The sequence below is a fragment of the Rhipicephalus microplus genome, unplaced genomic scaffold (genome assembly GCF_043290135.1).
Source record: "Rhipicephalus microplus isolate Deutch F79 unplaced genomic scaffold, USDA_Rmic scaffold_115, whole genome shotgun sequence".
NCBI classification, from domain to species: domain Eukaryota; kingdom Metazoa; phylum Arthropoda; class Arachnida; order Ixodida; family Ixodidae; genus Rhipicephalus; species Rhipicephalus microplus.
In genome coordinates, this window is record NW_027464687.1 from 583,891 (window position 1) to 592,500 (window position 8,610).

Genomic DNA, 8,610 nt, shown 5'->3' on the forward strand with positions numbered 1-8,610 from the left:
ACGCGGTTTACCGTACTCGTGCGACGGTCGCCGGCGGGCACTTCAAAATACGCCGATTTCGTGGGCGCATTCACGCTGTTTCGCTTCCCCGGAGTGCCAACACTCACTCTGCCGAAAGCGGCGATCATCCGAGCGGCGGTTCCCACTTTTGCGTCGGCTTCGCAAACGGCGCCCCGGCAGACGCGCTCGTGCGACGTACTCGTGCGACGGTCGCCGGCGAGCACGTCGAAAGACGCCGATATCGTGCTCGAATCGACCCCGTTTCGCTTCGCCGGAGTGCTGCCAGTCACGGCGCAGAAAACGGCGAACAAGTGTTTTTTTTTTTTTTTCCTAGAATTTGTGTTATAGAAGGCACATTTGATATCGGACGATAATTTTCAACTTTATCACGCGCACCGATTTTCGTGTAGAGGTTTGCAAGTTTATGGGAATTTCTCCACTTGGAATAATGCGATTTAGTAGTACTACGAGAACTTCATGGATGTACTCAAGGGTACGGGGCAAGTCAGTTACGTCAACACCTGCAGATTTTTTACACTTCAAACTGAAAATTGTTGGTTGTGAGTCCTCGTGTGATATTAAAGGCCGATTCGCTAACACATAGAACAAAGAAAGAAAGGAAGAAAAAACGCCCGCGCTCGCTCAAGAAACCTGGGTTCGCAACAAGTGGCAACAACAAGCAACCGAGCGAGTGCGCCAAAACCCGTGGCGGCCGAACAAACGCGAAGTCCCAACCGCGTCAGCCGGGGCGGCACGGGACAGGAAAAATCACTTCAGCCGGGGCGGCGGGGCACCGAATAAACCTCGTCACCTCGTCGCAGGATAAAAGAGGAAACAAAAAGTCTAAACAGCGTCTGCTGGAGCGAATGCGTAATAAAACAACAACAACAACAAAAAAAAAACACCCGCGCTCAAGAAGTCTGCAATCCTCACAAAAGGCGACTGTGACCGAGCAGCGTCAGCCGGGGCCGTGCGGAAACGGAAAAACCGCGACTACCGGGGCGTCGAGGCACCGAAAAATCCTCTTCAGCCGCGGCGAAAAAAAAAAACAAAAAGAAAGACGGAGGGGGGGGGGAACCACGTCTGCCGGGGCGAAGGAAAAAAAAAAACGCGTCTGCCGGGGCGAGCCCGGGTGCGGCACCACCGGGAAAACTGTGGCAAACAGACATGGCGATCGAGTGAGTGGGCCGCCAGCCAGGCTCAGCCAAAAAGTGCAAAGTCCGAACTGCGTCAGCCGGGGCGGCAAAAACCGCGTCAGCCGGGGCGGCGCAAAAAACCGCGTCTGCCGGGGCGGCACGAAACCGCGTCAGCCGGGGCGGGGCGAAAACTGCGTCAGCCGGGGCGAAAAGAAAAAAAAAAACGCGTCTGCCGGGGCAAGCCCGGGTGCGGCACCACCGGGAAAACTGTGGCAAACAGACATGGCGATCGAGTGAGTGGGCCGCCAGCCAGGCACAGCCGAAAAGTGCAAAGTCCGAACCGTGTCAGCCGGGGCGACGCAAAAACCGCGTCAGCCGGGGCGGCGCGAAAACCGCGTCAGCCGGGGCGGCACGAAACCGCGTCAGCCGGGGCGGCGCGAAAACTGCGTCAGCCGGGGCGGCGCGAAAACCTCGTCAGCCGGGGCGAGCGAAAAGGGGGGGGGGGGGAACCACGTCTGCCGGGGCGAAAGAAAAAAAAAACGCGTCTGCCGGGGCGAGCCCGGGTGCGGCACCACCGGGAAGACTGTGGCAAACAGACATGGCGATCGAGTGAGTGGGCCGCCAGCCAGGCTCAGCCCAAAAAGTGCCAAGTCCGAACTGCGTCAGCCGGGGCGGCAAAAACCGCGTCAGCCGGGGCGGCGCGAAAACCGCGTCTGCCGGGGCGGCGCGAAAACTGCGTCAGCCGGGGCGAGCCCGGGTGCGGCACCACCGGGAAAACTGTGGCTAACAGACATGGCGATCGAGTGAGTGGGCCACCAGCCAGGCTCAGCCAAAAAGTGCCAAGTCCGAACTGCGTCAGCCGGGGCGGCAAAAACCGCGTCAGCCGGGGCGGCGCAAAAAAACCGCGTCTGCCGGGGCGGCACGAAACCGCGTCAGCCGGGGCGGCGCGAAAACTGCGTCAGCCGGGGCGAAAGAAAAAAAAAACGCGTCTGCCGGGGCGAGCCCGGGTGCGGCACCACCGGGAAAACTGTGGCAAACAGACATGGCGATCGAGTGAGTGGGCCGCCAGCCAGGCACAGCCGAAAAGTGCTAAGTCCGAACTGCGTCTGCCGGGGCGGCACGAAACCGCGTCAGCCGGGGCGGCGCGAAAACCGCGTCTGCCGGGGCGGCACGAAACCGCGTCAGCCGGGGCGGCGCGAAAACTGCGTCAGCCGGGGCGAGCCCGGGTGCGGCACCACCGGGAAAACTGTGGCAAACAGACATGGCGATCGAGTGAGTTGGCCGCCAGCCAGGCACAGCCGAAAAGTGCTAAGTCCGAACTGCGTCTGCCGGGGCGGCACGAAACCGCGTCAGCCGGGGCGGCGCGAAAACCGCGTCTGCCGGGGCGGCACGAAACCGCGTCAGCCGGGGCGGCGCGAAAACTGCGTCAGCCGGGGCGAGCCCGGGTGCGGCACCACCGGGAAAACTGTGGCAAACAGACATGGCGATCGAGTGAGTGGGCCGCCAGCCAGGCACAGCCGAAAAGTGCTAAGTCCGAACTGCGTCAGCCGGGGCGGCAAAAACCGCGTCAGCCGGGGCGGCGCAAAAAACCGCGTCTGCCGGCAAGCGGCACGAAACCGCGTCAGCCGGGGCGGCGCGAAAACTGCGTCAGCCGGGGCAAAAGAAAAAAAAAAAACGCGTCTGCCGGGGCGAGCCCGGGTGCGGCACCACCGGGAAAACTGTGGCAAACAGACATGGCGATCGAGTGAGTGGGCCGCCAGCCAGGCACAGCCGAAAAGTGCTAAGTCCGAACTGCGTCTGCCGGGGCGGCACGAAACCGCGTCAGCCGGGGCGGCGCGAAAACCGCGTCTGCCGGGGCGGCACGAAACCGCGTCAGCCGGGGCGGCGCGAAAACTGCGTCAGCCGGGGCGAGCCCGGGTGCGGCACCACCGGGAAAACTGTGGCAAACAGACATGGCGATCGAGTGAGTGGGCCGCCAGCCAGGCACAGCCGAAAAGTGCTAAGTCCGAACTGCGTCTGCCGGGGCGGCACGAAACCGCGTCAGCCGGGGCGGCGCGAAAACCGCGTCTGCCGGGGCGGCACGAAACCGCGTCAGCCGGGGCGGCGCGAAAACTGCGTCAGCCGGGGCGAGCCCGGGTGCGGCACCACCGGGAAAACTGTGGCAAACAGACATGGCGATCGAGTGAGTGGGCCGCCAGCCAGGCACAGCCGAAAAGTGCAAAGTCCGAACCGTGTCAGCCGGGGCGACGCAAAAACCGCGTCAGCCGGGGCGGCGCGAAAACCGCGTCAGCCGGGGCGGCACGAAACCGCGTCAGCCGGGGCGGCGCGAAAACTGCGTCAGCCGGGGCGGCGCGAAAACCTCGTCAGCCGGGGCGAGCGAAAAGGGGGGGGGGGGGGGGGAACCACGTCTGCCGGGGCGAAAGAAAAAAAAAACGCGTCTGCCGGGGCGAGCCCGGGTGCGGCACCACCGGGAAAACTGTGGCAAACAGACATGGCGATCGAGTGAGTGGGCCGCCAGCCAGGCACAGCCGAAAAGTGCTAAGTCCGAACTGCGTCAGCCGGGGCGGCAAAAACCGCGTCAGCCGGGGCGGCGCAAAAAACCGCGTCTGCCGGGGCGGCACGAAACCGCGTCAGCCGGGGCGGCGCGAAAACTGCGTCAGCCGGGGCGAAAGAAAAAAAAAACGCGTCTGCCGGGGCGAGCCCGGGTGCGGCACCACCGGGAAAACTGTGGCAAACAGACATGGCGATCGAGTGAGTGGGCCGCCAGCCAGGCACAGCCGAAAAGTGCTAAGTCCGAACTGCGTCTGCCGGGGCGGCACGAAACCGCGTCAGCCGGGGCGGCGCGAAAACCGCGTCTGCCGGGGCGGCACGAAACCGCGTCAGCCGGGGCGGCGCGAAAACTGCGTCAGCCGGGGCGAGCCCGGGTGCGGCACCACCGGGAAAACTGTGGCAAACAGACATGGCGATTGAGTGAGTGGGCCGCCAGCCAGGCACAGCCGAAAAGTGCTAAGTCCGAACTGCGTCTGCCGGGGCGGCACGAAACCGCGTCAGCCGGGGCGGCGCGAAAACCGCGTCTGCCGGGGCGGCACGAAACCGCGTCAGCCGGGGCGGCGCGAAAACTGCGTCAGCCGGGGCGAGCCCGGGTGCGGCACCACCGGGAAAACTGTGGCAAACAGACATGGCGATCGAGTGAGTGGGCCGCCAGCCAGGCACAGCCGAAAAGTGCTAAGTCCGAACTGCGTCTGCCGGGGCGGCACGAAACCGCGTCAGCCGGGGCGGCGCGAAAACCGCGTCTGCCGGGGCGGCACGAAACCGCGTCAGCCGGGGCGGCGCGAAAACTGCGTCAGCCGGGGCGAGCCCGGGTGCGGCACCACCGGGAAAACTGTGGCAAACAGACATGGCGATCGAGTGAGTGGGCCGCCAGCCAGGCACAGCCGAAAAGTGCTAAGTCCGAACTGCGTCTGCCGGGGCGGCACGAAACCGCGTCAGCCGGGGCGGCGCGAAAACCGCGTCTGCCGGGGCGGCACGAAACCGCGTCAGCCGGGGCGGCGCGAAAACTGCGTCAGCCGGGGCGAGCCCGGGTGCGGCACCACCGGGAAAACTGTGGCAAACAGACATGGCGATCGAGTGAGTGGGCCGCCAGCCAGGCACAGCCGAAAAGTGCTAAGTCCGAACTGCGTCTGCCGGGGCGGCACGAAACCGCGTCAGCCGGGGCGGCGCGAAAACCGCGTCTGCCGGGGCGGCACGAAACCGCGTCAGCCGGGGCGGCGCGAAAACTGCGTCAGCCGGGGCGAGCCCGGGTGCGGCACCACCGGGAAAACTGTGGCAAACAGACATGGCGATCGAGTGAGTGGGCCGCCAGCCAGGCACAGCCGAAAAGTGCTAAGTCCGAACTGCGTCAGCCGGGGCGGCAAAAACCGCGTCAGCCGGGGCGGCGCAAAAAACCGCGTCTGCCGGGGCGGCACGAAACCGCGTCAGCCGGGGCGGCGCGAAAACTGCGTCAGCCGGGGCGAAAGAAAAAAAAAAAACGCGTCTGCCGGGGCGAGCCCGGGTGCGGCACCACCGGGAAAACTGTGGCAAACAGACATGGCGATCGAGTGAGTGGGCCGCCAGCCAGGCACAGCCGAAAAGTGCTAAGTCCGAACTGCGTCTGCCGGGGCGGCACGAAACCGCGTCAGCCGGGGCGGCGCGAAAACCGCGTCTGCCGGGGCGGCACGAAACCGCGTCAGCCGGGGCGGCGCGAAAACTGCGTCAGCCGGGGCGAGCCCGGGTGCGGCACCACCGGGAAAACTGTGGCAAACAGACATGGCGATCGAGTGAGTGGGCCGCCAGCCAGGCACAGCCGAAAAGTGCTAAGTCCGAACTGCGTCTGCCGGGGCGGCACGAAACCGCGTCAGCCGGGGCGGCGCGAAAACCGCGTCTGCCGGGGCGGCACGAAACCGCGTCAGCCGGGGCGGCGCGAAAACTGCGTCAGCCGGGGCGAGCCCGGGTGCGGCACCACCGGGAAAACTGTGGCAAACAGACATGGCGATCGAGTGAGTGGGCCGCCAGCCAGGCACAGCCGAAAAGTGCAAAGTCCGAACCGTGTCAGCCGGGGCGACGCAAAAACCGCGTCAGCCGGGGCGGCGCGAAAACCGCGTCAGCCGGGGCGGCACGAAACCGCGTCAGCCGGGGCGGCGCGAAAACTGCGTCAGCCGGGGCGGCGCGAAAACCTCGTCAGCCGGGGCGAGCGAAAAGGGGGGGGGGGGAACCACGTCTGCCGGGGCGAAAGAAAAAAAAAACGCGTCTGCCGGGGCGAGCCCGGGTGCGGCACCACCGGGAAGACTGTGGCAAACAGACATGGCGATCGAGTGAGTGGGCCGCCAGCCAGGCTCAGCCCAAAAAGTGCCAAGTCCGAACTGCGTCAGCCGGGGCGGCAAAAACCGCGTCAGCCGGGGCGGCGCGAAAACCGCGTCTGCCGGGGCGGCGCGAAAACTGCGTCAGCCGGGGCGAGCCCGGGTGCGGCACCACCGGGAAAACTGTGGCTAACAGACATGGCGATCGAGTGAGTGGGCCACCAGCCAGGCTCAGCCAAAAAGTGCCAAGTCCGAACTGCGTCAGCCGGGGCGGCAAAAACCGCGTCAGCCGGGGCGGCGCAAAAAAACCGCGTCTGCCGGGGCGGCACGAAACCGCGTCAGCCGGGGCGGCGCGAAAACTGCGTCAGCCGGGGCGAAAGAAAAAAAAAAACGCGTCTGCCGGGGCGAGCCCGGGTGCGGCACCACCGGGAAAACTGTGGCAAACAGACATGGCGATCGAGTGAGTGGGCCGCCAGCCAGGCACAGCCGAAAAGTGCTAAGTCCGAACTGCGTCTGCCGGGGCGGCACGAAACCGCGTCAGCCGGGGCGGCGCGAAAACCGCGTCTGCCGGGGCGGCACGAAACCGCGTCAGCCGGGGCGGCGCGAAAACTGCGTCAGCCGGGGCGAGCCCGGGTGCGGCACCACCGGGAAAACTGTGGCAAACAGACATGGCGATCGAGTGAGTGGGCCGCCAGCCAGGCACAGCCGAAAAGTGCTAAGTCCGAACTGCGTCTGCCGGGGCGGCACGAAACCGCGTCAGCCGGGGCGGCGCGAAAACCGCGTCTGCCGGGGCGGCACGAAACCGCGTCAGCCGGGGCGGCGCGAAAACTGCGTCAGCCGGGGCGAGCCCGGGTGCGGCACCACCGGGAAAACTGTGGCAAACAGACATGGCGATCGAGTGAGTGGGCCGCCAGCCAGGCACAGCCGAAAAGTGCTAAGTCCGAACTGCGTCAGCCGGGGCGGCAAAAACCGCGTCAGCCGGGGCGGCGCAAAAAACCGCGTCTGCCGGGGCGGCACGAAACCGCGTCAGCCGGGGCGGCGCGAAAACTGCGTCAGCCGGGGCGAAAGAAAAAAAAAACGCGTCTGCCGGGGCGAGCCCGGGTGCGGCACCACCGGGAAAACTGTGGCAAACAGACATGGCGATCGAGTGAGTGGGCCGCCAGCCAGGCACAGCCGAAAAGTGCTAAGTCCGAACTGCGTCTGCCGGGGCGGCACGAAACCGCGTCAGCCGGGGCGGCGCGAAAACCGCGTCTGCCGGGGCGGCACGAAACCGCGTCAGCCGGGGCGGCGCGAAAACTGCGTCAGCCGGGGCGAGCCCGGGTGCGGCACCACCGGGAAAACTGTGGCAAACAGACATGGCGATCGAGTGAGTGGGCCGCCAGCCAGGCACAGCCGAAAAGTGCTAAGTCCGAACTGCGTCTGCCGGGGCGGCACGAAACCGCGTCAGCCGGGGCGGCGCGAAAACCGCGTCTGCCGGGGCGGCACGAAACCGCGTCAGCCGGGGCGGCGCGAAAACTGCGTCAGCCGGGGCGAGCCCGGGTGCGGCACCACCGGGAAAACTGTGGCAAACAGACATGGCGATCGAGTGAGTGGGCCGCCAGCCAGGCACAGCCGAAAAGTGCTAAGTCCGAACTGCGTCTGCCGGGGCGGCACGAAACCGCGTCAGCCGGGGCGGCGCGAAAACCGCGTCTGCCGGGGCGGCACGAAACCGCGTCAGCCGGGGCGGCGCGAAAACTGCGTCAGCCGGGGCGAGCCCGGGTGCGGCACCACCGGGAAAACTGTGGCAAACAGACATGGCGATCGAGTGAGTGGGCCGCCAGCCAGGCACAGCCGAAAAGTGCTAAGTCCGAACTGCGTCAGCCGGGGCGGCAAAAACCGCGTCAGCCGGGGCGGCGCAAAAAACCGCGTCTGCCGGGGCGGCACGAAACCGCGTCAGCCGGGGCGGCGCGAAAACTGCGTCAGCCGGGGCGAAAGAAAAAAAAAAAACGCGTCTGCCGGGGCGAGCCCGGGTGCGGCACCACCGGGAAAACTGTGGCAAACAGACATGGCGATCGAGTGAGTGGGCCGCCAGCCAGGCACAGCCGAAAAGTGCTAAGTCCGAACTGCGTCTGCCGGGGCGGCACGAAACCGCGTCAGCCGGGGCGGCGCGAAAACCGCGTCTGCCGGGGCGGCACGAAACCGCGTCAGCCGGGGCGGCGCGAAAACTGCGTCAGCCGGGGCGAGCCCGGGTGCGGCACCACCGGGAAAACTGTGGCAAACAGACATGGCGATCGAGTGAGTGGGCCGCCAGCCAGGCACAGCCGAAAAGTGCTAAGTCCGAACTGCGTCTGCCGGGGCGGCACGAAACCGCGTCAGCCGGGGCGGCGCGAAAACCGCGTCTGCCGGGGCGGCACGAAACCGCGTCAGCCGGGGCGGCGCGAAAACTGCGTCAGCCGGGGCGAGCCCGGGTGCGGCACCACCGGGAAAACTGTGGCAAACAGACATGGCGATCGAGTGAGTGGGCCGCCAGCCAGGCACAGCCGAAAAGTGCTAAGTCCGAACTGCGTCTGCCGGGGCGGCACGAAACCGCGTCAGCCGGGGCGGCGCGAAAACCGCGTCTGCCGGGGCGGCACGAAACCGCGTCAGCCGGGGCGGCGCGA